At 33.2% G+C, this 25419-nt stretch overlaps 1 pseudogene; it reads right to left on the bottom strand.

Moving 5' to 3' along the window:
* LOC124358400 overlaps positions 1-16077 on the bottom strand; it is a 42629-nt pseudogene extending 26552 nt beyond the window's left edge.
* Between the last annotated feature and the right edge of the window lie 9342 nt (positions 16078-25419).

Below are 25419 nucleotides of genomic sequence, written 5' to 3'. Positions count from 1 at the left end.
ACCTGCCTCATCCGCTACCTTAATCATGAAAGACGTGAACTTAAAATATTAACCTGATTCATTGAGAGTCTTGAGTAGGACAGCACTGAAGGCCTTCAGTAGTTTCTTATTGAGAATGACTGGAGTACACTTTGTGAAGCAGCGAGCCAAAAATGCTGCTGTCTCTGCCTTCACTGAGGGGTTCTTGTTCTCCAAAGCAGCAATCACATCTTCCTGGATAGCTTCAAGAGTTGTCTAAACACAATTATCACATCAATTAGAGTAGCCTTTAGTAGTTTTTTTATTTAGGATGACTGGAGAACAATATTGGTGAAGCAGCATTCACCGAGGGGTTCTTGCTCTCCACAGCAACGGTCTCTTCATCCTGGTTAGCTTCAAGAATTGTCTAAACATAATTATCAAATCAATTAGAGTAGCCTTTAGTAGTTTTTTATTTAGGATTACTGGAGAACAATATTGGTGAAGCAACATTCACTGAAGGGTTCTTGCTCTCCACAGCAATGATCTCTTCATCCTGGAAAGCTTCAAGAATTGTCTAAACACAATTATCACATAAACTAGAGTAGCCTTAAGTAGTTTCTTATTTAGGATGACTGGAGAACAATATTGGTGAAGCAGCATTCACCGAGGGGTTCTTGCTCTCCACAGCAACGGTCTCTTCATCCTGGTTAGCTTCAAGAATTGTCTAAACATAATTATCAAATCAATTAGAGTAGCCTTTAGTAGTTTTTTATTTAGGATTACTGGAGAACAATATTGGTGAAGCAACATTCACTGAAGGGTTCTTGCTCTCCACAGCAACGATCTCTTCATCCTGGAAAGCTTCAAGAATTGTCTAAACACAATTATCACATAAACTAGAGTAGCCTTCAGTAGTTTCTTATTTAGGATGACTGGATAACAACTGGTGAAGCAGCATTCACTGAGGGGTTCTTGCTCTCCACAGCAACGATTAAATCTTCTTGGATAGCTTCAAGAGTTGTCTAAATACAATTATGAGAGTAGTTAATAAAGCCTCCATTTGTTTCTTGTTGGATAATTTTGTTAAAATCATAAATTCTATGTGTTTTAATTCCAAGAACATGTTTATGTTAAGTGATAACAAACAAAGACATATCAGACTCGTCATTTAGAAACAAATGTAAAAACATGTAGCTCTGGTTCAAGTGGACTTTGCAGAAAATTACACATTTATTTCCAAACCAGAAGTACAAAGCTATCACTAGAAATAACCACAGGTCTCCTTATTCACATGCAGCATTTACTACCATAGCAATCAATCAATATACTTTGGTGTGAGATAACCTAGATCATAATTAAGAAATTAATAACAATTGTTTACATGTCAAAGATATTAGGAGAGTTTCTATCTGACATCAAAGATACCGTAGTTTGGTCAGATGAGCCAAGCTCCCAATTTAAAATTAATAGCTGGAATTGAAAAACTTTACAAGAAAAATATGACAAAAAATTCAATATGGCTCACTATGACCAAAAAATCATAGTCATCACTCCAGTCTACCACCTTAACCAAAGGCCTATTGAGAATATTTATTACAATATAAGTTAAGTTAAAACAGACATAGGCAGCTAAATTAAATAAATAGCATTTATAATTTACTAAATTTCCCTCCCTAATTATTTCTGTGCAATATATAAAACAATGTTTTTTCTATGGAAAGGATGTTTTGTCTCTTTTAAGAATCAAAAGTAGGTTTTCAAACATTTTAATAATACTCTGACTACGAAGCAGCACAGCCTATAACACTGGGATTTGTATACTGATGTGGCCCTAATTTCACCTCTGTATTCATGTAATAATAAAGAAATTATGAATATGAGCGATTTGCTACCAAAAACTTACTGGTTAACTCTTATTTTTACTTACACTTATGTACATAGCATCAACTGCGTCTCTCAGAGCTGTAACAACAGACTGTTTCTTCTCTCGAAACTTCTCCAGTAGTCCTGCGATGCAGGCTGTGGCGTATGGCTGAAAACGTTTCTTCAGACCACCTGCTATACCACCCAGACACTTGGCTGCTAGAGCCACCACTACCACGTTTGCTGTCTTTTGTAACCATCTGTAAAACATATGATGGTCTTTGTTTCTTAAATAATATGGCAAGTACCATAGTGCTTTTGTCTAGCTACTTAAAGGTCAGTAAGATTTGTGACAATAAGTTTTGACCATACAATTCTTGCAATTATCTATATATCCATGTGCTGCTCTCAGTCAACATTGACCAGTCAATCGGTCAGTACAATTTGGCTAATACTTATAGATACCCAAACTTCCAAAATCATTGGTAGTAACTGTTGTCATCGATAAAAAGAATTATTGATGGAAGCACTATGAAAGTATAAATAGAGTGGGAAGAGAATTCGACCCAACACAGACAACTGAACTTCCTGGTAGTTAATAATTCAAGATAACAGGTGGTTTATCAAGTTATCTGAGTAGACTACTCTGTGTTGTGTGTTGAATGGTTATGAGCCCAATCAATCTTTGTCTAATTCCATAAAACATGAGTTTTTCAAACATTGACACAATCAATATCCAATTTTCAAAAATGTTTTACCACATTGGTAATTAGGGCTATTGTGTGATAATTTGATGATTTGAAATTGGGTTTGATTTCAGTGAATATTCCATTAAATTAAAAGACACAATGATTAAAGCCAATATACTCATGAACTTTGCAATGAAGATGGGCAGAGATTTTTGCATTTACTCAAGAGTGGTTGAGTGTAAAAATAACGAAACTCTATTTTCTGTTTCAATTTTTGTAACAAATTCAGGAAAAATTGTTTTAACTGAAGTTAATTTTTTTATAACATATGAAAGTGTTAGAGATGTCTATGTGATTTGCCCTCGATTGTGTAAAGCATAATAATTTCATTTTCGATTAATCCATCACCCTTGAACAATCTACCACACTACCTTAGGCTAGTTACCTGTACCCGAAATATGTTTGTCACTCACCATGCACTTCACAGCCTGAATCACGTTGCTTAGGACTACTATACTAACCCTTATGGAGCAAGCGTCAGTGCAAGGACTATGAGGGGCTGTCCACAGGGTGGCGTCCTTTCTCCTCTCCTGTAAAACCTAGTTGTAAATGACCTGCTAATGTCTTTGAACAATAGCGGTGTCTTTACACAGAGGTAACGCAGATGATATTGTGATTCTTGTGAGTGGAAAAGTTCAACACAACAGTCACGAAACTGACCAATGCTGCTCTAAACATGGTGGGAAACTGTTGTGATGGGGTGGGCCTTACTGTCAACCTCACCAAGGCTGCTGTGGTTGCCTTTACTAGGAGGCGACAGATGAAGGGTATTGGTCCATAAGGTCCGTAGGTCTATTCAGAGGTCCTTCCATTGAGTTGATGTTCGAGGTCAAGTGCCTAGGCGTGATCCTAGATAGGGTTCTAAAATTGGGGACCTCATCTAGAAAGGGTCATCGCCAGGGGGAAATGGTCTTTTAATTCACTGCAGACGCGTTGATAGGTGGGTCTTGGGGACTTAAGCCGAGGCTTTTGTACTGGCTTTACGTTTCCATAGTCAGACCTGCACTAATGTATGGAGCTGTTGTCTGGTAGCCAAAAACGGAGGCCAAGATGGTGGTAGCTTGTCTGGCTGGCATCCAAAGGATGGCTTGCCTTGATATTAATGGGGCTTTTCCTAGTGCGCTGGGTGCAACTCTAGACTTTTGCCTCAACCTTGCCCCCCTGGACATTGTTATTCGGGCTATGGCCAGGAGGAATGCCTATTGTCTTCAACAAGTGGGACTCTGGTTGGGCTGCATCAGTGGGCACTGTAGAATTAGCATCCTGATTCAGGAGGATGTTCTGCACATGATCTCTGATCAGATGCTACAAAAACTTTTCCTTTGACAAACCCTTTAAGATTGTCATACCTCCTAGGGATGATTGGTCGGAGGGAAAAGAACCTCTTCCACCAGCGGAGACAGCTCTAAAACAAAAAGCTGCACAGGCACTGGAATAGTGGGGGTGAGACCATGCAGGGAGCTGGTGGTCCCTATGGGTCCTTATCCTACAGTTTTTTCAGGCAGAGGTCACATCCATTATGGAATGTGCCACGTGAGAATCTTCGTCTGCGATCTAGGAGTAAGACAATCAATATTTTCACAGATAGTCAGGCAGCACTGATGGCGCTGGACACTTGGGTGTTAAAGTCCAAACTTGTCTGGGATTGCTATTAAGTCTTCCCTTGCCAGAATCAACAATGTGACTGTTTGTTGGGTGCCTGGTCATAAGGGGATCCCTGGGAATGAAAAGAGCTGATGCCCTGGCTAACCGGGTCTCAGCGTCAATTATGACAGGCCCTCCAACCCGTTCTGTGGGTAATTACAAGGTGTGGAATCCTTTGGGGCTGTCTCAAAATGGGTTTGCACTGAACATGAGAGAAGGTGGAGGTTGCATCCGGGCATGAGAATGAGCAGAATGGTACTACAGTCGCCTACCTCCAGAGTGGCGTCTGACCTTCTCTCACTAAATAGATCAACGTCTTCTCGGGTTATAGGTCTGATCACGGGACATGGTTACCTGAGGAAGCAGTTTCTCAGAGTCGCCATCCTTCAGGAGGATCTGCTCTGTAGATTGTGTGATGAGCAGGATGAAACTGCCAAACACTTGCTCTTTGATTGTCCATCAATAGCAAGGGAGCGGTATGCCATCTTTGGTAGTTTGAACAAGAGTGGTGAATTTCCCCAGGAGGACCTGATAGGTTGTTTTTCTGCGGTTTGTGGAACTGCAGAAATAATAGACAGTAGGACTTATGGTGTGCTTTCCGGGGTGCGCAAAAGGCCCTTGAGGCTTAAGTGCATGGCATTAGGCCGCTCCATAGAAGAAGCATGTAGTAGTAGCTAATACCTTAAGTGTATGGCAATAGGCCGCCCCAAAGAAGAAGAGGAAGCGTGTAGTAGTAGCTAATACCTTAAGTGTATGGCAATAGGCCGCCCCATAGAAGAAGAAGAAGCTTGTAGTAGTAGTTAATACCTTAAGTGTATGGCAATAGGCCGCCCCAAAGAAGAAGAAGAAGCTTGTAGTAGTAGCTAATACCTTAAGTGTATGGCAATAGGCCGCCCCATAGAAGAAGAAGCTTGTAGTAGTAGTAGTTAATACCTTAAGTGTATGGTAATAGACCGCCCCATAGCAGAAGAAGAAGTAGCTAATACAGAACAGTTCAGTCAGCATTGTATCTCACACAAAAATCAGGTATTCTCACAGGATTTTTTTCATTCTCAAGATAATCCAGGATGATAATTGAATTCTATCGTACATCAGGTTGGAACTAAATGGAAAGCTTTTTCAAAGTAAATTATAAGGTTTTGTACAAACTTACCAAACTATTAATTTATTCCAGGTAGATTTAAAAGCTTGATATTAAGAATGGCATCTTATCATAAAACAAAAAATACCATCTTTTTCTGTTTCTTAATGATAAAACCGTGACAGTCAGTAAAAAAAGAAGACTGCTATTGTATTGTACTAGTGAGATGATGGGATTATTGTAAAGAAGAATGACAAAACTAGCCTTCTTGAGTGCTCGCACTAAAGTCTCCGTAATCCCCATTCTCCAGCTTAGGGTTGCCTTGCATCATCTGATCTAGAGCGTCCAGCACTTCCTTGCGCTCACCTGCCAATTTCTTGGCCTCCACCTTCTCCTGCCAGTCCTTAGGCAGTTTAAGACAAGATGTCCACTGGCACCAATCAACTCATAAGGGTCGATATCCTGGGCACCCCCATCATCACACTCGTCACCCATCTCCACCTGTACACCAATCATCCCACTCTAACACTTTAAAAAAACACATGATCATCAAAAACTAATTTTAAATCATACAAGATTCAGGATCATGAGTTAATAACAGTAATTTATTTTTTATCCAGGCAACTAGTATTTATTTGCAAGTATTAAAAACAGAATAAGTATTGTCATACACTAATTAATGTAAGTAATAAACTAGTATTAACATTGCTTGAAAGTGAAACAACAGTTTCAATACCAAAGGAGAAGAGAAGTACTGTATTACAGAATATTCGTAAAACATAATTAAATAGTTTATACCTGTATATGAAACAGTTAAAGTATATAAAGTGAATCGGGAAACTGGATATATGTGTTAATACTCTATATATGAGTCTATAAGTATTGGCTGAAGATCCAGTTTAGGAAATAAGAGTGAGTGAGATAAAACCAAAACCTCTACTTACTTACCTCAATTTAAAATTTTTTGTGATCAAATTTTTTAATAATCAATCAACTTTTGAATTGGATTAAAAGTTAGGCAAATTAATTGCTAGTTTGAGGGTCTTGTCTCGAGAATTGTCTAACTTACAATTTCATACATAATAGATTATACTCGCCTTCATCTACCTTCAGCTGCCTCAACTATCTTGTGCTTGTTTCACAGCCTGTTGTGAACGTTAAATATCTTGTAGGTACAGCTTTCTCGCCCTTCACACCTTCTCAAAATTCTGATTCAAGTTCTGGCCACCTGAAAATCAAAATAGTATGTACAATCACTACATCTATAAAAATAACATCTTTGCTTACTAATAGATCCAATAGGTATGCATGGTACAATAGGTAAGTAAGTAAAACTATGTTTTAACAGAAAATTTCCGTAGATATTGGCCCTTACATATCTGCCATCTCAAGAGAATTGACCGTCAGTGGTATACTAAGTGAGCAAGACACCATAATTAATTTTCATTGAGAAATGTTTTCACTTTTTGAATAGACAGTTGTTTTCTTGGACTGTTATCTAAAGTAAGAAACAACTTTACTACAATATTTTATTAGTCTACGGAATTCTATAGTCATTTAACTATTAGTGTATCACTTAGTTGAAATTCCACCAAACTCTACCACTTAACCACCATATCATTTAAAGAATCATCTGTGGAAGAAATGTAAAGTATACAGAGTGAAAGAATATACTATAAAAACAAAGATACCATCTTTCATAACGATGAGTGACAAGAAGGACTGTATCTCTCCTCCAAACACAGAGCGCTGCCTGTTGTAAAACAAAGGCAGTCAGCGTTAGCTGGTTATGTTTTTTAATGTGATTTCCCATATGCACAGATTACTCACTTGCAAACTCTTTCTATCACTCCAATTTCAAGGGTGGTCTGAAAAGTTTACGACCTAACAAAGATACAAGATATTTTTTCCTTAAATTTTTTAAAATTTTTCAACATAATCTCCTTTTAACACTACAACACTTGTCCCAGTGATGCTCTCATCTCTGTAAACCCTTCCAAATAGTACTCTGCATTTTCTCTCCAAAATAATTAATTGTTTCACGAAGGTAATTGCCTCTTCATTTGATAAAAAATCTTTGACCCCTGAATGACAAATTTTAAGATGAGGGGAATAAAAAGAAGTCGCTTAGGGCTAAGTGGAATGGTCAAACAGTTCAAACTGTAATACATGGATTTTTCGCCATGGAAACCGCTGAGGTGTGGGAACGAGTTTACCTTGGTGAAACAGGATTTTCTTTTCTTTTTCTTCTTCTTTAATTACAATGAATAAAGAAGAAGAAATTGTAGGTGATAATATGAATCAGTGTATTAATTTAAATGAATATTTTAAACAATGAAACAAGCTCCTCAAAATATTTTTCTTTTCGGTTTTTAACTAAGATCTCAACCCACTTAGGTCTATTTGTAATGAGATAAATTAATATTTATTACAAAAATAAAATAAAAGACAAGGTTAAAAGAATTTGGAAAATTAGAAAGGCATTCATTCATAGAAAAAGAATTAAAAATTTGTAATGAACTTTCAAAACTAACGGGAATAACTAACTAATAATATAAATACTGATTTTAATATAAACAATTAAGAAGAATCAAGACAATTATCAAAAGAAAAATATAACATACTGGTATTTTATTGGGAATAAAACTATTAGCAAATTATTGAGCACAGAAAATGCAAGTAGTAACAATGAATGATGTATGAAATTTTTAACAGTAAAAAGGCTTCATAAATAATTAAAATCATAAACACAATACAAACAAAAAGCTCTTTAGACCAAAAACAATCATTCTATTAAATTTTAAAATATCATTAAAAGAACAAAGAAATTATCCCACTAATATTATAAATGCGAAAGTTTGAATGATTGGATATTTGGAGGTTTGTCCTCGAATCACGCTGAAACTGCTATACGGATTGTGCTGAAATTTGGAACAGGTATAGCTTTTGGTCTGAATTAACATTTAAGAGTGCTTTTTTACCACCCATAACACATTCATTTAACCAAATAAAGTAGAATTCAAATTTAAAAAAATAGTTTGTTTACTTATATAAAACGATTTAAAACATGACCAATACCTCAGTTTGTCTGTGATCACCTGTGATAAGTGCTCGAAATGTCAGGTTTAATATATAAAATATAAACAAGTGTTATACCGTAATTGTAATTTATGTTGGAGTTAAGTTTTATGGATCTTTCTTTATCAATCCATTTTACAGACGTCCTTTCCTCAGTATTTTTTTTAATCGCTGTTACATTGTTAATATAAGTAGGCATTTGACAACTAGCTAAAAATATTTTTAACAAGAGTTTAAAAAATATTAAATATATTTTAAAGTTTTTAACTGACTTCTTAAATTTTATATAAAACATTTATGCTCTATTTCTTTTTTTTCATATAGGTAAGTACTACGCAGGTAAAGCCGCGGGGAAAAAAGCTTAGTATGACAATTTCTCTTGACTACTTTGGAGTTGCAGTGGTTAAATCACACAAAAAGATGTATAAGTAACAAAATTGCAAGCCAAGTTTTATTTTATAGCAGTGACAACTTTAGACGGTGTAAACTGGGTAAACCAAAAATTTGTATTCCCACAACCTTAATTTTTTTAATGGTTTGGGAATTTTCAAATCTATTTTGAAGATATGAATCAAGAAGAGTAATATATATATATATTCGTAATTAGATGGAAGATTAGGCTACTGTGCACAGCACAGGATAGCATAGTATAAAATTATATGAGTACATACATTGAAAGTATAAAAAAAAAAATTTTTCTATTGTTATTATGTGCAAGCGGAATTATAACGTAAGTAGGTTTAAATGAATATTCTAGTGAAGTTTTTAAAACATATTCACAAATATGCATGTATAACGTCCACAGACTTTTTTGAATAGATTCAAAACCAAACTCTCTCCCAAACTCCAAAATACTTTACATGAAGATAACCCATCAATACCTCAAATTTAAGGTCTTTACATTACAATGGCAGAACTGAAAATACTAGGAACAGTTCAACTGGCTTACTTATGTAATTTACAGAGGTCGGAACCACAGTTAGCAGTATTAGTACGGTTAAATAGGCTGGGTAAAGCAGCAAACTGACGAGAAAAACCTATAGAAATACAAGAGCAGATTGAGCTTTTGTAGGGGAGGGAGTTCAGAAACAACCAGATAATATAATTACCACTACACAACCAAACTTATCATTATAATTGATATCTATGTTATGGGCCTAATTCATTTTCTTTATATAGAAAATATTACCTGAACAGGTTGAGAGAGGTCAGCTGTGGATTAAGAGCCACACCAATCCACCGATAGATTTCAACTGTCATCACCTTGGTCTCATCTCGCACCGTCTTGTCCCCTATCTTCCAGCAATGCTGGCAAACGCTTCACTAGTGGCTTTATGTTGATCGCTTTGATACCAAATTTCCCTGAAATTTAATAGTACTTTTACTAAAACAAATACAGCAGCTACAATGAAACAGGAGATTCCACGGTGTAGAAATTAAGAGATTTTGAGCACTAATCTACATTTTGACAAACACAGTAATATATATAAAAATGAAGACTTATTTTGTTTGAAATCCATTAGCTTAAAGTGTCAAAAGAATGTAATAGTTGATTGGTTGGTTTACAAAGCTGTAAGGTATAATGGAATCACCAAAACCAAAACTAAGCAGAAACATTTGTTTCTCACAATTGCTACAAAAATGGTACTTTTTGTTTTATAAATTTATTTTAATCCCTTACAATAAACACTTTATATACTTACTTGTATGCCTACAATCAACTACATACATGTTCACAAGTAACCAAAATTATAATTCATTTATTAATTATGTAACAATTGTGAAATGAATTACAGATTATTTATCGAAACACTGAATGTGTGTGGGCTGGTATATATATATGGCAGTTACTTTCCTTTATCAGTTGGTAAAAATGAGTAGATCACATTTTTCTAGAAAACAAAAGTGAATTACCTGTTAGTGAGAGCCATCTCCTCCTCCTCTCTGAGCACCTGTCTATTTCGATCTTCAGATTGTTTCTTAGTTGCTTTTAATTTACTTTGAACAAAATGTTGTTTGTCCATTTATGTTATGTAACAAAAATGTGAATGGTATTTTTTTCCAAGTGTAGTTTGAGTTATCAATTATAGTTTTAAATATGATAATTTAAATTTTGTCAGGTATTGGTAAAAATATTACTTTACGGTAAATTAACAGTTTTACCAGCTGTCTTCAGATTAAAACCCTTATTTAAATTTTAAATTCTTAGAAAACATCTACATTTCCCATTAGCATTCAATTAATTTCAAAAAATTATAAAATAGCTTGCTTAAAGGCTCTACCTGGATTAAGAGTCCTAAAGTTATTATAGTAAAATAAAAACGTTAAAAATATTTTTTAAGTCATTTTTTAAAATATTATACTTTTATAAAAGATAATTGTTGTAATAAGAAAACAAAAACATGGAATTTGTTGATTCAACTGAAAAAAAATCTAGTATACATTGTAACTTTGTAAATCAATAGTTACTAGATGATAGAAATATCAGCAGGATTACACTTGTAAAACTATTTTTCAGAGTCCACTGATTAAAAAAACCAAATAAAAGTACACATATTTTACAACATAACTAATTATAAATGTTTTATTGCAACTGCAATACATTTTTCTCAACCATCAGAGAATATTTCTAGTTTGTTCAGTAATTGACCTATAAACCCCATATAGTAACAATACCTGGCTTTAAGGCTATATTAAATTAAAAAATATTGTAATCAAAATTAAAATAAAATCATTCTAACAGTTGCAGAAATAGATAAACAATGTTCAGATGTAGCCTAACATATAACACTACGAATTCACCATAGGAACAGAGCTTGCAGGCAGACCTCGGAAAATTGCACTCCTCATCCTGACAAATATAGATAAACCACAAAATTAAAACCAGTGTTCAGCGGCAAATGGTGGTCGGACTGCTTTGAGAATCAGTTTTGTATTAATAACAGGGTGGCTAGGAAAGTATTTTACCACTGAAAAAAAAAAAAAAAAAAATAATATAAAAAAGTTTTTATGAACTATAATTTGCAAATGAGGACCAAAACTTTAATAAGCGAGTAAGTATTGGTGTTAGATGCGTATGGAGTAAATTACTACGTGGGACTTTCATGTATTAACCCGTTTGGGAAAAAGGGAAGGGTTTTAATAACCAATGCTAAAATTTTAAATTTTTAACCTATGTGGATAATAAACCATGAAATTTAGTCAGTAAATTTGGTATATAATATGATTTTTATTGTCTATATTACTTATTTGTTAAACCCCATATCTTACAGAGGTTATAATCAAATTTTCACTCATAAAAATTTAAAAAATAATTTTATAAAAAAACCAAATATAAAACTCTCAACTTTTGTTTTCAAAAACAATATTATTAGGGACTGGGCATTTTGGGTTTACTCTTATCCTTTGGTGAGCCCACTAACGTCTATGGATGTTCATGGCTGCATATGGTTATAACAGCCACAGACGTTCAATGGAAGCCAAATGTACATTAATTGTTTAATTTAATTTAAACTGGAAGTTTTATAAAATTTGTAAAGCGCGAATGTTGACAATACAAGTTTATGTCAAAAATAAGGCTTGCTGGGATAAACTGGTGCCGTATCGAGGTCAAAGGAACTAAAGCGTTAGAGAAAATTGCGCGCTGGCTATTGTCTTGTGTGGCACTGTCAGAGCCGCAGACGTCCCCTCACGCACACTCACTGCTTAGTCACTCAGTCGGTTGGTCGGGCGCCTGCGCTCTCCCTTGTGCTGCACCTGCTGTGCTTACAACGTGAGTCGTCTCGATTATATTGTAGTGTAATTTATTTGTTGGAACACTGTATGATACGACATCCAAACCTGAAAATATATTGGAGCCTTGTAAATATAACTGCCAAAAAACTTGTGCGGGAAATCACTCCGCTCATAGACACCCGGAACACGTTGCTTCGAAGAGTACCTATAGTTGTTTATGGTTAACCCTTTCAGTGCCAAACGTCCGACTACACGGAGCGTACATAAAATTGTGCAAGATGAGCCAGCCCTAGCTGGTGGGTTGTCCGACTACACGGACGTGTTTTAAAATATTCTTTTTTTGTAAAAAATTACAAAAAAAATATCTAAACATATCCAAATGTTGTTATAATTGTTATTTTATAAAGATATAAAACTAATAGAAAACATTCAGTTGAATGTATTTCCATTTCATTAGTGTTATAAATAAAACAAAAATCAAGTGGCTGTGATGTAGTTAGTCTGATCAGTTCAGCTGTCTCGTCTGTTGGTTTACTAACCAAACTACGCAAGTTTTCGCCGATTGACGCCGAGCTAACTTGTTGTTCATCGTTTATTGTTGTAAAATGTTTACAAAATGGAAGCGCTATTGCCATCCACCTATCAGTGAAAAAACACTGTACGGTGAGTGTTAGGAAGAACGATTAAGAGTAAATGTTGTTTGTGAGTGATAAGTGAATCGGAGAGTGTTTTTAGCAAGATGGGTACTATTGGGATCCTTATTACCGACCACACCGGCAACCCAAACATGAATCGTTATTTGAAATTTTGCTTTCTACTGTATTACTAGATTAGCTGTAGAACAATTATTTCGTCAATATAAAACAGGGAATTGTCTTAATCGCAAACCCCTCCCATCCTCAGCACAGGGTCAAAGTCGTGAGGTTCTAGTAAGATAATGTGCCGTAATCGGGGATTCCTCGTGAAAGATAAGCGACCTGCAGTAATCGGGATTTCTCGAGAAAGATAAGATAACAGCGACTATAATACCGATCACAAATTACCTGGATTGCTTGTTGATTAAATGGAATGTTAGTTTCTGTTACTTAATTACATCCGTTTTAATAAGTTAATTGAAAAACGGTTTAGCGTTGGGGGCATATAGACGGAATTCTGACCTCCATTAACATTTGAATAATCGTTGTTATGTTTGTTAATTTTGTAATTACAAGGAGTTGTTTTTTTCGTATCTATACATGTTTTATTTCTTAAAAGTTTTATTTTTGTGTTTTCTTCATACTGGTGTGGGACGGTAATAAATTCCAAAGTACCAGCAAGATGTGCGAAAAATCCAAATACATGCGTTTATTTTTAAAAAACAATGATAAAACCTTTATTTTTGCGATAGATGCTAAAAAACTTTTTTGTGTATGTGTTTCAAAAGTTTATGGAGGTTCAAAATACATACTCAATTTAGTGAACAAGGATTTTTTTACTGGCCTTATATTTACACCAAAACTGAAAAATTCATCATAAAAATTTTATGTAAGTAAAAGTTTTTTCTGGTTTTATATTTTAAATGCACGTTTGTAGTAATTTATTTTCCTGTATTAATTTAAAGCAAATTGTTTAGGAGCAAAAACAAAACAAAAAAGTAACAATTTTTCATAAACTAAATAACAAAACATGTTGACAAGTTTTTTGCAAACTGCTGAAAAATTGGCCCCGCAATTATAGCCTGGCTCTTCTTCCACGCGCACGTAGGAGGGAGAATGTCTGGGCACTGAAAGGGTTAAGACAAAACCTTATTAATTTAATTTTATATATAAAACTGTGAGGGAAAAAACTGCAGTTTATACAAAACTTTTCATAAAAAAAAATTCATTTTAGGCAAATTTGTTTCAATTTTTAAATTTTGCATTTAAGTTAAATAAGTATTAAATAATTATATAAAATAACTTTGTTTTTGTCTTTTTTAATGCTTATTCAATGACAAACTTAAAATACATATTAGCTTTAGAGATATCAATACTTTTATTTTTAAAACTTGGTGTGGCTTTTTAGGAAAATTGGGCAAATAATTTTTGGCCTGCAAAGGGTTAATTTATATAGAATATAATAATCTTTAATGACATTATAAATTGAAATTGCAAAATAATAAAAAATCTTGTCTAAATTTTTGGGTTCAAAACAGTATTTGTGTATTAACACATTGTACTGAACATAACAAATTCCAAATAATGTTTTTTCTTCCAAATGTATTTCCTATAAAGTAAATTTTACTGTCTACATATTAACATTTTTTGAATGTTTAAATATATTTTCTAGATAAATATAAAAATATTGCCACCACGCCTTTGTGCTTTTTTTATTCATGAAAATTTCCACAGTGTATTTTTCCTATTTGATATATGAAAATATTATTTTAATAACGATTCTTAAATTTACACCTTATACAAATTATTATTAAAACTGTTTCATATGTCATATAAGAACCTGTAGTAATTGTAAAAGGTTATTTCGATAATCAAACCGTATTTGCTTTACCTTATTGCTTGAGGTCATAATATTGACACAACCAGACACAATTTTTTGGGTTCTTTTGCTCAGTGCCTTTGAGTAACTCCTCCATGACAATTTCTTGCTTCTCAATCTTCAACATACATAAGAGCAATCTGGGCTGCTAGTTCCTTAGTCTTGGTCTTTGGGTGCTGCTACACACTTGGTCACTAGACCAGACATCACTTCTCCCACAGTCCTGTGCACAAAACAGGATGGTATAAAAATAACAATAACTTGGAATTGCTAGTAAACTTAGCCTCGGGCTCTGGTTTTAGCAAATCTGTAACTTTCGTTATTGCCAATCAGCTATCATGTCCGAAAATGAATATAAAATATGTGAACTATAAGCAAAGTAATATTTTATAAAACAACAGCAAATATTTTATTTTTTCAATGCTATTTACACACAAGAGTAATACATAACACCATTGAGCTATTGGTAATTTTTGGAAATGCAGATCAGTTGTAATTCGCCAAATAGACATGACAGATTAGCAGCATTGCAGCAACAATAAATACAAAAAAAAACTGCAAACAAAATATTATCTACAAAAAATTTAATAATCTGTTCATCATGTTATTTATTTACAATTTTCAAATAGGAAGGTACAACATAAAACAGTTTTCGCAATCATCAGCTCTCGTTCGTTTAAAAACAAATGCTCCAATGCACGAACATAAACATTAAAATATATGGAATTTCAAGCCAAATTTGATTTATAACATCACAAAATATTTCCTTACTCTGGTTAACTATGAAGGTTTCCTAGGCAAAATTGGGATCCAAGGAACATTTGCAAAATAGATAAAATCTTCAATGCACCTTTCCGTTATTTCATAAAATTCTAGGAATAACTCCCGGTGGTTTTTTACCCCGACAAAAAAATCGCATTATCTTCATTTTTCCGTAATTCTCAGTAACTATCTGCTTATATCTGCGGCAATAGCCTAATTAAATAACAACACAAAATGTTACTTACTTCCCAGCAACTGCACTATTTTCTATGTAAACAAGAACAGCTTCCAAACCCCTTCTCTTGAGCAGCAGCATTGCTATCTACCACCATTTTTCTTCATGAGACCTAGGAAACTTATTCCATTCTGGAGACTTTTCATCTGCCAATCTGGCTGAAAATCTTTTTTTGCTTCTTCGTAACCGTTAACTCTTGCTTTTCCATGCCTAGAAATTAATTAATAGTTAAGTAAAACTAATATTATGTAGTATTAAATGAACAAGAAAACAGACAAATAAACTGCATTTATTTCCTTGAGGAATACTTAATGAATTACTATATTGAACAACTTGAACTGTAAGAAAACATGACTTATGAAATTCATGTCACCTCTGTTACGGTGCGTAAACTTACCTTATGAACACAACGGTCCTCCACTGAAAGTTTAAAGGTATTCAGTATCCTCCTCCATTTTGTTCTTATCTATTAATGCACCTGTAATAAAAAATAAATAAATTAGTTATAATATATATTAAAGTTTAGATCTAAACTGAGTTTAGAAAAATCTCTATAAAAATTAAAAACCATTCAAACTTTAACTGGACAGTGTAGAACTAACAACCAACTTGTTTAAATTATTATAAGACAATAAACTTGATAATCATTACAGCTTTTAATCAGCTCATAATCAAATTCGAATGAAATGATATTCGGGGAGAAGAGAAGATTTTCATGTAAGCCTATAATCCAATTAAGTTGTTATTTAATGGTCATTGGGTTCAAGTTTTGTTCATAGTACAGCCTAAAGGTTTTTTACATGAGCAATTTCTCTATATAATACAAATTTGGATTATTGAGCATTTTGAACACTAATGATTTAACGAGATGTAGGCTACTTTTAATTGTATTTTAGAGGATTTGGCACAAATTAAAAGAATATTTGTGCATATTAAAACAGGAATGACTCTTGTACCTATTGAACTTTGTTTCTTTTCTCTACACGATTCGCTTCATGAATGGTTGATTGTGGTTGAAAAATTTGTTGTCTTTTTCTATTTTATTTCGTCACAGCAAGTTTTTCCACTGGTTGGTTACATTTTTTTTGCAGTTGAACTTGGAAAGAAAGACTGTTACAAATTTAGTTGAAAAGATGATGCATCTTGTGTGCTTAGTTATGTATCTGAAGATTCCAAAAATGGTAGTATTCCTACCTAGGTTGGAATCATTAATGTCAGCCTGTTTGCCTACTAATTTTCTATCTTGACTGTTTTCTGTTGCCTTCCCTACTCACCTTCTAAGCATTTCCCATTTTTTTAAATTAATTAAACTGATTTTATGTAAGAAGTTTTCAAGTCTCTCAGAGCTTTATATCATGAGATATCACACAGATGGACGAACACACAGAAGACAATGACACGTTTTAGAGAGAGCCCTGTCGGGTCATCGATAAAGTGAAGTGGCTAAAGTAAATATATCTACTGCTGACTTCAGAAGATATATAGTTTATCCAGTTTAAAAATATAATTTATATGTATATATATTTTATAATTTATATTGACTATATAAGTAAAAATGTTAATATTTTTATCCTAAAATTCTGATTTATAACTTATCTAACTTCTCATGTACAACAAAAATAAATCACATTGAAAAATTCTATTCCATAATTTTATGAAAATATATTTTGTATTACTAAGGCATTTTTTTCAATACCTATTTTATTTTAAATGTATGATTTGGCATAAGAAAACTAAATTACTCTCTGTTTTCATTTAAGGTGTTAAAAAACTAATTTTTATATATTATTAGTACAGTGTAAATGAGTAAAGTAAATAAACATAAGTAGTTACAGCAGCTATTACAAATTAGTAATATTTTTTTAACTAACTGAATAAACAAAACCACTGCTATAACTAGATGGTTAATAAACAAAGGTGCAGAATATGTCCGATCATGTGACCATTGCTCTTAGGAAATTCTAATCAACTCAGTGAAATTGGGTGGAAATTAAGAAGAAAAACAGGTGGCTGGTAGACAACATGTCTCAACCACTACCATGTATGTGGTTTTTTGTATTTAATTAATTAATTAATTAAATACAAAAATTAACAAAAAATTCCTAAAATAATAATAGCTATGAAAGAAGATATATTAACATGGATTGGGAAATTTACTTGGTCCTACTAACTGCGGATCTTCAAAAAATTGCCTAGTGAGAAGAACCGATCACTGAAACTGAAATCTGCTAGGCATTCATTGTACTGGAAAACTCGTACACAAAATCACGTATGACATGCACTCTTTTGAGAGTGACTCACAAGAAAATGAAATGGGACTCCATGAAAGTTCCACATACAAGTTTAGGGGATTTGCAAAGTAAATTAATTCCATTTAGAAGCTATATCTTAGGTGCATTTACTTTGTTCAAAGAGAGATGAATATCCAGTATAGGACAGCATGTCACAGCTAATAAGTTAAATGCAGCAATGGCATGTTTCCTTTCTTTAATTATATGGAAAGGATTGTGTACATTGTAATACATTTTATTAATTTCATAACCACCTTCACTGCGAAACTTCTCATGTACAGGCTAAGACAGCCAAGATAATATCAAAGGACTGTCTATCGCAGTCAATGTGTTACTTAAGCAAACCCCTTATTTAAAATTATTTGAAGACTTTTTGTAATGCTGTAAACATTTTTTGAAACAGTAACTTTTCATAACAAGTTAGTCTTAGTTTTAAATAGACATAAGTAGTTAAACAATAACTATCCACTTCATTGTTTATGTTTTAAGTGTAGTTGACTTAATAGCAATGTCGTGTAGTTTTCTAAAATTGACTGCCATTTTTAATAAATCAAATGTTACTTACATGTAAAATTTGAAATATTACCTTTACGTGTATTATTTGAAAGTGTTTACAGCTGTTGATATAGATTATTTAAGTCATTTGTTCAAAATAATTAATCAGTATCGATTGATTATATCGGTGGTTATGATTAAGTAATATCGTTTGCCAATTTCGATATATAAAAAACCGCTTCCGCTTATCGTAAACATACACAAAAAACAAACACTCCTTTCCTTTAGTTAGCACCCAAATTCAAGCACAGATCACGAGCACTTATAAACAGTCGGTTTATCCTTTAGCTTTAGTATTACCAACATATCTGTAATAAACTAATCTGAACCCTGCTTATATCGCATAATACTAATAAATAGATAAGGGACAGAGTAGCCTATTTCTTGCTGACATTGCTTCCTTTTAGGAGGCAGAAAATAAGAACCAATTACCATGACATGCAATTTTCACAATAAGTCAAAAGTTTGTTTCTTTCTAATGTAGTTTTTTGTAGGGTCTCAGTAACAAAAATACTGTTAAAGAATAGTGGCCTGCCGGATAATACAAGCAGTACCATTTATAAGCTTGAAAATGTAATGAAACTTAATTTAAGTATGTAAGATGAGTTGGTTATTGGTGCATGTTTCTTCATGGGATTTGGGGCCTGAGCGTTAGCAAGCGGGGATATATCAAGAATGAATTGAGCTATTGGCTTTTGTTTGAATGGAACTTCATTTCTAAATGGAAAGATCTATATCAGTAGGGGTAAGAATGTTCATGACATAACGCCTATAGTCTCGAAACTTAGTGAACCCTGTTATACGACACGTTTAGTGAACCTCTACCTTTTATAAAAGAGCTGACAGGACATTTGTCATAAAGAAATTACACGTCTGTAATTCTGCCATTCTTGAGAAATCCTATTAACCAGGACAGACAAGCTGAATCTAGGTTATATACCAACGCCTGAATTACTGCACTCATACTTATCACCATTCAATCATATACCTGGCCTAAAAGAGTAGCTACATGTTACTAGACCTATACAGGTATCAGAAGAGTAAAGACTAATTTGTAAAGTTCAAACCTGTGATAGTCTAGTACTAATTTCTAATTATAATTAATTATCTAATCCTTATGATAGTTAAAATAGGCCTATCAAGCCTGATGTCACCCAGCAAAGTTTAAAGATAATGGCTAAATTAACTACATTCAATGTAATAAGATGTATTTGACAATCTTCCTCCTTTAGGCCTTGGCCTACAACAATGGACAGATGGTGTAAAATCAGCTAATTCACAAATCCAAGCTGTACGTTACACATTGATTTTGATTGAAGCATTGTTCACATTGATAAATATACTAACATTTACAACAATTCTTTTAATCTTAAGGATGACTAAGAATTTGATGTGCTCGAACGGAATTAATGTGGACTACTTATACCTGAAACTGAATAGAATTTAATACAAGTACTGATTTGTTCTCATTTACGTAAATTAATAGTAAGCCACCAATTTTCTCCGTTCAAAATATGCACAATTATATGACGAAAATTTCGCAGAAAAAATTGACTGTTTTATTTAATACCACCAAACACAATTCAGTTAAGCAGAACAACCCATTTCACTCAAAGTGGGACGTTTTCAAAATGGTAACTGAAAATTGAAAACTGAAACACCGAAGTTACCGACCAATACCGGCAAAACTGCAGTGCTACCACACACTTCAGATGTAATAAGAGGACAATTATACCATCTTTACATATTACAAATATGTTTTTATTTAATTTGTTTTCAAAGCTTCAGTAAACATATCATAAAAACATTTAGAGACAAATAAAGATGCTAACTTGCCGCTAAATTAAACAATTTATTTGTACCACAATGGTTGTAGTTTACAATACCAAACAGAGAGCAAAAATACAAAGGTAGTAAATAATAAATAATAGTAACAACAAAAGTAAAGGCTAAGTATAATAATTAGTAATATTAAATCAAACAATTAGTAATAAACAACTCAATGATTTTAAAGCAAGCAGGAACAGAATCTTGGTCATCACTTCAAACATTTGAGGGAACTTGTATGGTGTCCAACCAAGACAAGGGCTTAATAACGTGTCAGTCCATTTTATTTAAACGTTGTAATAACTATTTCAGTGAAGAAAATAAAATAGATTTCTCTTGAATAAAGATATGAGGGCTCGAAAGAAAACCAGACAGTCAGGAATAGAAACTACTTCGCCTTTTAGTTCTTGTCATGGACTGTTAGATGCATTAAAAATGCACATATATTATTGAAAAATCTTAGATATTGTTTCAGAAAGAAATTTAAAGTTTTATTCCCTGAAAAATATCTGGACAATCAAGATTTTACATTGATTACATGTACACAAAGGTCTTGAATATATGAGTTTATCTTTAAACTGTACATGTCTAGTTTTTATGAAACATTTAAAAACTGGACTTTAAGTTAATTAATAAGAGAAAAAATTACAAATGTAAATTAGTTGTTCTCATATATGACAAAATACAGAGAGGAAAATTTACGATTGCGCAACTTATGCTGTCACTCAGTTATAACCAACGCTTTAATTATACAAATGGATACGCGCTCAGATGATGATTGTGAGGCAGAATACGTGTTGTACGACAAAAACAGCTCTGCACGCTGGAATTTGTAAATAACGCTACCTATACTAAACCTTTTATTTTGAGTTGTAATACAGACCCGCTAATGATGGCTAGACAAAACTTAATTTATTTGTGAATACGCCTTCTAGACTTAATAATATTGGATTACGGATACCACAATTTATTTAGGTGTAATAATAAATAAAACTTATTTTGGTGAACCGTGGATTTTTATTTTTAGCTTTATAATGAAAAATGTTAGATTACTTTACAATATGAAAATAACTGAATTGACTTGGTATTTTACTTATAAAGTCGCAAACGAAGATTAGCGATGTCACTCGATTTAAAATATTTCCCAGGTAAAACCTGGCACAATTTTTGCTAATGCGACAGTATTTTACTTCCAACTCCCGTAAACTACATAAAATGGAGCAACCCCCCCCCCCCCAGAGTGGAGTTGCTTATGAGATTGAAAATAAAACATTGTTGGAAACAGCTTCATTCATCACATTATGCGTATTGTGTCAGCCCTTAACTAAATGGTAATCATGTACCGTACGGAAATTGTAGAATCACTGCATAACAGACCTGGACTGTTTTGTTGGCTATAATTTTGTTCTCTTTTTACAGTAATCCACTTTTTTAACCTAATACAAATGGTTGTCTTATCATTCAATGGACAAGTTAAAACAAATCAAGGACATAAAATACAGGTAAATGAAAATCACAAAGATCCAATAATTTGATATTTTAAATTGGTCATGTTACCGGTATCTGGTTTTTAGCAATGATTTAAGTAAAATTTATAATTTTTTAAGTGCTATTGAACGACCAACCATTGATATCTTGGATCAATAGTATGAAATAATCAGGTGGCCCCCTCCAAGCATGTTTAGGACTGATCCGCCCTTGTCCTATAGTTCATGATAAAAAAACGATAAGCTTATTCTGAATTTTAACCCCAAACATGGTGTTTATTTCAGTTGATCAAATCTGAACCCTTGTACCTGTTTTTAAGAATAATTTGGCAATACGTGACAACGTCTTAAATTAGGTTGCGGCTCGGAGTCAACTATTATTTTAGAAAAAGTGGTAAACGCAACTCGACGAGTTCTTGCCCGTCCAGTGGGTCCCTGCCGCACATGGATACACCCGAAACGCACAGCTGTGGGTCCGCCGCCACGGGATAAAACACATAACTATGTTTATTCGTGCAGTGTGGAGTGCTATAGTTCGTCATGGTTACAACAACTACAACAATAAGGGAAATAAATCATACGTTCACTGATATTTCATGTGAGGCAGTAAACTATGTTGATTGATTAATTGTCTGCACGAATTGACACATAACGCTACCATACTAAACCTGAGTTTATAGGTTGAGTTGTAACTATTGACAGCCCGCTGATATGGGCTAAGTAGACCATTAACTTAATTTTTAAATCACTGTGAATATTCTCGGATTCAGTCGATTCGGAAGAAACAGTGCGTATTGCTTAGTCAAACATTTAGGTGTAATAACAAATAAAACCTCTAACCTGTCTTAACAGTGCGACCAAACAAACGAATAAAACCGACCAATTTAATGAGTTAAATTACTTACCACTTTTAATAGCAGAATTTCAAATTTACAATTTTAGAACGGGAGAAGAATGTTTTCACTCGAGCTTTACCATTTACAAAAAAAATTTTAATTAATGCTCTGCGACAATGGATGTACAACTCCCGCTCTTGGAGCAACCCCCCCCCCCCCCATAGTTAAAGTTTGCGACGTCTAAAACACTACCTCAGCAAATTCATCACATTATGCGTATTTACTGCGTCTTAATAATCAATAAATATTCTATGTACGGAAAAAGACGTTGTCACGTAATCTCCGCCCGATAACAGACTGGAACTTATAATTTATGTTATAGCTAAATTATACATATATCATTGGGGTGCATGTTTGAGAGCTTTCATTTATTGCATACAATTTTGTAGTAGTTGACGTTGATGATTGATATAATTTTATACCAATTTTGTGTTGTATCTCCTATATATCTCCAGGTCCAATCTTTGATTTATCAGCTGCTTATTTACATTCAGCTGTTGATTTAAATCTGCAAATGTTCTTCATGTCCATATTTGACTGAGACTTAGCAAAACCTATCACTCGTGGGACTGGAAAAATGTCATTTCTGTCTGTCTGCCCACACAATATCTCGAAAACCAGATGAAATAAATTGAAACATGAGGCTCTATTTCTGTATTAGGAACACTGAGTTAGATGTCACTATATGTGAGGTGGCTGAGCATTTGCAAATATCTTTACATTGGTCTAATGGGTAACCATGATGGCAATGAGAACGTAGGAGAATTAATAAATTTGTAAACAAACTGAGTACACCCATAAGAGATTCAAACACATGACATATTAACACATGTACCTAAACTTTCCTACCACATAAAAAATTATGTTTAGCTAATGGATAATGACAGTGCTTCTTTATTCCTGAAAAGAAAGGCATATTTCTGGATACTATTGTAACTTTTTAGAAAGATTTATTTTAACTTTACAAATCTTTTACATTGGTGATGTTCTACAAAATTATATTTAATTCAAGTATATTTTCATACAATGACTGTGATATTTTTAAAGCTAATGATTTAGCCAGTTACCTCTTGAAATCTAGAGTTAAATGCAATATGAAAAAATAAAACATTTTGGTGTCAACTCAACTTTAACCCTGCAATGCTCGTGCCACGGTCTTTTTGAAGAACAACAAATACAAGCCAATGCAACGGTTATCACTTGTTGGGACTGTGAGGAAAAACAAAAAAGAACTTCCAAACATCACAGTGTACAAAGATAATGAAGAACGTGAGCTTTACAGTAGTTTTTTTGTACATGGAGAGAAGGCCACACTTCTATGTTATAAATCGAAACAAAAAAAGTGGTCTTTGCTTTTATCCACTGAGCATCGTTCGGACACCACTGATGAAATGACTGGGGATTTACAGAAACCTGAAATGCTGACACACTACAACAGGACAAAAGGTGGCGTTGATACCCTTGATCAGTTGAAAGCTACTTATTCTGTTACCAGAAAAAAAACAAACAGGTGGTCTCTATCTCTATTTTTTTCTATGATGAACACGGCAGGAGTAAACAGTTATGTAATCTACCTTGCCAATTCAGGTAAAGAAATTACAAGACGTGATTTTTTAAGACCCTAGCAAGAGAACTCTGCATTGATCATTTGAAATTTAGGGCAACATTAGAAAATCTGCCAAGACAGTTGAAACTAAAGGTGACAGAACTTGCTGGAATAAGGGATGAACCACAACGTCGTGCAGAAACAGCTGCTGGTAGATGTGCTTACTGCTCATGGCATCAAAACCGGAAAAACAAAAGTGACATGTTCTTTTTGCTATTGGTACATATGTAAAGAACACACAACAAACTTCTGCACCAACTGTTCTGAAGACGCAGGTGACGAAGTAGAAGAAGAGGTGTTAAGAACACTATCCAGTTGTGTGCTGCCATTTTGTATTTTTATTTAAAACACTATTTTTTATATAATATTATATTCAATAGCACATACTTTAAGCTATAAGAAACTTAATTTATTAAATTACTATATAACGTTAGATTTTCTTGTTACTATTGTGTTTTGATGACAACAGATTTATAAAAGGATAATAGATTTCATTTCTTTAGTTGAAAAAATTGTTGTGTTAAAATATGGTTAATACGTACGTTATTAAAATACACAATAAAAATCTAAATATTACAAAAATATTTTAAATCTTATATACGCTAATTAATTCTTTTGCAAAATGTATGTTTTAATTTAGTGTTTACGTGGTACTTTTATGTATTAATAAACAATTAATACAACCTGGTCTTTTTGACCGCATATTAGATACTTTTTTGGTGCAACTAATCCAGGGTTAATATTTAGATTAGTAGTTTCTGAAGCATTGATCCATTGTCTCCGGTGGACAATCATGTATACTTCAGTCAATTCCTGTCCGACGCTGGGTATACATAAAAATTAAGTTATATTTTGTATTTCTTCATTACGTTTTTCATATGTTTGTATACATATTCGAGTTATTTATAATTTTATTCATTTAACTAGATGTTTATTTTGTAATAATTTAATGATGTGATTTAACAATAGAACAATGCTTCCAAAACTAAATAAAAAGTAAACGAAATAAAAAAGTTGGATTCATGACTGAAAGGTTTGTTACTTCATTTACTAATAAATTTTGATTTTTATGAAATTGTAATCTAGCATCAATTATGTATTTGAATTCTGCATGTGTCTTTTATTAAATCATTAT

The sequence above is a fragment of the Homalodisca vitripennis genome, chromosome 3, assembly GCF_021130785.1.
Source record: "Homalodisca vitripennis isolate AUS2020 chromosome 3, UT_GWSS_2.1, whole genome shotgun sequence".
Lineage (NCBI taxonomy): Eukaryota > Metazoa > Arthropoda > Insecta > Hemiptera > Cicadellidae > Homalodisca > Homalodisca vitripennis.
The sequence above is the reverse complement of the archived record's forward strand: the minus strand, read 5'-3'. Positions and strand labels throughout refer to the sequence as shown.